The sequence below is a fragment of the Tetrao urogallus genome, assembly GCF_951394365.1.
Source record: "Tetrao urogallus genome assembly, chromosome: 12".
Classification (NCBI taxonomy): domain Eukaryota; kingdom Metazoa; phylum Chordata; class Aves; order Galliformes; family Phasianidae; genus Tetrao; species Tetrao urogallus.
Genome location: NC_136825.1, coordinates 10,566,176 through 10,570,669, shown reverse-complemented (window position 1 = coordinate 10,570,669; position 4,494 = coordinate 10,566,176).

Here is a 4,494-nt window from a genome sequence, read left to right as displayed (position 1 = left end):
ATCACTGGGCCTAGTTTGAAAAACCCACCCTGTGAGACAGTGAATGACAGAATCTTGCTTCCTCAGCCAAACAGGAACTCACTTCCTTTGATTGTTCATGAGCTATCAATTTCTTCTCACCATAGTAAGAAATGGTAAAAGTCAGTAAACTACAAATACTCAGAAGTACGAGTAAAAAAAACAGCACAGATTTTTGTAATATGCCTATAAAGAACAGTGTACAGAGTGCCAGAAGAATGCAAAATCAACGTTATTTTTGGCTTACCTTTCACTTCAAAGGTAAGTTACTACACAGTTTAATCAGTAATTACTTACCATTGTTGTCAACGGCTTCTAGCACAGTTTTTTTACAGGACAGCATTAGCATTCAAGAGCTTCTTCATCAGATTCTTACAATGAATATGGTTCTATCTTTAACATCCAGTGTGATAATAAATGGCATTGCTTTCCTTCAGACAACATCTGTTGTGACTTTGGCATTCAGCTCAGTGGAAGCTGAGAAGCGATTGATCACATTATTGGATATCTAGACACGCTGTGGCAGCATCTTTAGCAAAAGGCTTGAAAACTTAAGCAAGTACACTGAGTAAGCCACAAGAAAAACGAAGAATATTTGAAGAATCAAGATAAGAATCAAGACATTCAAAAGAAATGAGAATCAGGATCACAAACATGAAATACCCTCAAAAACGCTAGCACAAAAGTATCCCTTTTAAAATACTTATCCAAGGAAGTGTTAACAGGATCAGGCTTTTGCAGCTCATGCTGTCTGCTTCTAAAATCATTGTGATTTTGGATTCATGCATTACACTCATGGCAGTGACAGAGAACAGACATGTTCAAAGTGTGCTTTACCAAGACCTGTCAACATTTGAACTAGAAGAGTGATAGCTTTGACAGGTTTTGGAGATTCTGCTTCCTGCCACTACCTAAGAAGGCTGATACAAGAAATAGAAATCACCACATCCAAGCACTGAAATTTTCACCAAGTCTTGCAGCTGGCCAGGAACAATGTTGTTGCATATTTTAGAATAGGAATATAAGCAGAGTAAATGTCTAATGTGTAAATCAATCACAACGGATATCGTTGGTTATCTGCAGTTGGGGATAATATACAATGAGGTAGAGTGATGCAACAAGAATGCAGCTACGGCAATGACACTAATTTTTCATGAGGAAAATGCTGAATAAACTTTCTGCTCCAGCTTCAGACGGTTTCCATACTATTCCTCAGCAGGTATAAAAACACTGTCTCATTCTGTTCAACCATAGGGCACACCTGGTTCTCTGGTCCAACACCACATGACATGGATGCTGATTATTTACAACCTTTCCTCTGCTCACTGTTCCTCAGTTAGCCCCTTTGCTCTAAAGCCATCCTTGTTCTCTCTCCATATACAATGCAGCTGACGGGCATGCTCATTTTCTCTCCTTCATACTTCATGCTTTTCAGGATGCTTCTTATCTTCCCATGTAACCACACTACATTTTCACTATCTCTGGCTTTCTCACTTCACATCCTAGATGCCTTAAATGCTCTTACTTAACTGCTTTACTCAAAGCTTCTATAAAGTCCAAGAGCTTATATTGCTCCTATCCCATATATATCCATGTAACAGCCAAACTCTGACTCACTCTGTATCTTCTGCATACAGTAGATCTTATCTCATGCCACATAATTCCCTCTTACCATACTTCCACCTGTACTTTAATCCACTCCTCCTCACACTGAGAAACATCCTGTTTCATCATAGATGTACTCAGAGAGGCTGCCTCTCCAGTCTGCCAGCCAGAATAAAATAGCTGGCTGTACCTCACTGCAGTCCCATCACTCACATTTCATCACTACAATTCTTCCTCCTCCCACGTAACGGTGACCACTATGGAATCTTCTCTCTGCACCAACAAATGCAGGAAGTGTGGTGTCAGATTTGCAGTCTCTTTCTGATAGCAGAGGGAGTTTTAAGTCTAAATAATTCTTCCATTACAGCAACACACTGATTGACTGAGATGAGGTATAAGCTAGAGTCACAAGAACCGAAGGGTGGGTGAAAACTGATTTTATTTTTTCAAAGGTTTCTGCATTTGAAGGGAGGAGAAAATGAGAAGTGTTTATATGAGACATGAAAATGAGCAATGCCCCCATAGTCAATTATGTGCACTCAGACCTAACTTACCTATGTAACAGACGTATACCAACTTGACCAAGATGAATTTCCTGTAATACAATTTTAGATGTGATAGAGCCAGTGAACATAGTTTTAGGACAATTCTTCAGGACTCTTCCATCTATGAAGCAGTTCAGTTACACAGAAGTCTTTTATCTTTCTTCCCATATTTCTGTGAAATAAGATTAAAACATACATACCATTTTGGCAAAAACCACCTTTGCACCAAGAAGTCTAATGAACAGTACAAGTAGCTGTGTTATGTTATTCAGCTCAGCTGCAGCCCTCATTCAATTAACTCACTTTCTTACCATCTTCATGCTAGTTGATACTGGACAGCAAAGTGGCATTGAGCTTCCCATTTCCAGATTAATCAGACAGAGAATTAAGGGACAGAAAATAAAATACATTTTTTTGTTGTTGTTGGCTTTTTTTTTTTTTTTTTTTTTTTTTGGTTCTATTAGTTGAGTCTGAGGAAGTTCCTCTTTGGGGGAAAAACAAGTGAGTATAGAAAAAGTCTTCAAATTGTTTAATTTTGCTACATAAGTCTATCTGTGTAGTCCTTAGAGAAGGTTCAGACGCAAGCAAAGCAAATAATGATGGTGTCATATGTAGCCTCTTCAAAGCAGAAGTATTTTGGGGGTTAGGGCACTTTTTCCTCATGCTGTTGCTAATAACAAGGGAAAGATCAGAAAGATGAGATTTCTTCTTTCTCAGAGAGCGTTACTACAGTGTTCCAATATATTCAAAAGCTCATTACATAGTAACCTCATCCAGGATGTCCACCACTTCCTAATGTTTCTGAACAATGGAAACCTATCTTCTCTGCTCCATTATTGCTCTTGGAGGAAATTATGCCAGTCTCCATGAACATGGTTTCCCTGTTTAAGGACAGCTGAAGAGACAGCGAAATATAGAAGAGATTAAAGAAATTTATGGATATGGAGAGAAAAATTTTAGTTGGCAGAGATTACTGGAAGAGATTATTGGAAGAAACTAGGGAGACAGGTATAGTCAGATATAAGACTACAGAAAAGAAACTACGAAAATTCTAAAATCACAAAATCATAAGAAAAAGACATATTTACAAATCCATGTTTTCCTGAGTTATACAATCTTCTAAAGCAAAACAAGCTGTACCTCTGGTGGCACTCCCAAACTGTCTAGGGAGACCAGCTGTGTTTGACAGATTTTCATTTTTTGGCAGCATTCATATTCTGTGAAAGAAAAACATTACCCTTTTTTTTATAAATGACTTTGCTGTATCCATCTTCTCCACCCTTTCTAAGAGATCAATAGACCAGGTGTCAATACCCAATAAATTTCCAAACACCTTTTTCCTTTTTTCCTTTTTGTTTTTCTTTCTCCTCTTACTCTCCATTAAGTACTTCCAGGCTCACTAGAACTCCAAACCTTTAGGCAATATCTTGAGCAGCTGTTACAAAAACAACCGATGGTATTTCACAATGTTCGTCATTCCTGTAGCACTTGCCCAACTACTAAACCAGCAAATCCTTTTAATCTGCAACAGTTTGGGATTTTTAGTTTTACATTTTAGCAAGCAGGATACACAGCCCATGCGCTTGGAAAAGGAACACAAAATGTTTTTCATTTCCTTTAGTGATTGCAGTGTATAAATAGCCATGACCACAGAGGATCAAATAATTCATTGTGAATAACTCTTGTTAATTTCTCTCATTTTTTTCCCCTTCACAGGTAACTTACAAACAGATCCTGAAGTCTGTCACATATTCACAGTTTATTAGCACTTATGATTTTGTTTGGGAAATTCTTGGCATATTGTTAGTTCAAAATAGTTAATTAGGGGGAATTTTCTATTTACGTAGAGTCACCTATGGCTGTGGCTTCATACTAGGCAGCAGCATGCCTCAATGGCTTGATGTTTCCCATTCCAGCTGCTCATTCTCCCTCCAAGCCAATGTTATGCTGGCACAGCTATGCAGCAAACAAGATCAGGGAGCTGATCTGTCTGAAGAGACAGGGAAGTATAAAAGAGGAGACTGGGGATTATGGAATTTATGGGTAACAAAGGCAAGAATTGCAGCAGGAAGGAAAAAGTGAAGGGCTTATTAATAAAGACAAGCTGGGGGAAGGAAAAAGAGGGCATTTCAGCTGGGTAGATTTTCTGATGTAGCCTACCATACAACTCCCCAAGAACCAATGTTGGCAAATACCAAGAAGCAAAGGGTCACAAGCACAACTAAACAAGATGAGTTTGCCTGGATTTTGCTATCAAGAAATGTCCCTAGAGTTTGAATTTTTTTTTTTTTCTTTTCTTTCTTTCTAATTGGTCGCACTTCAGTTT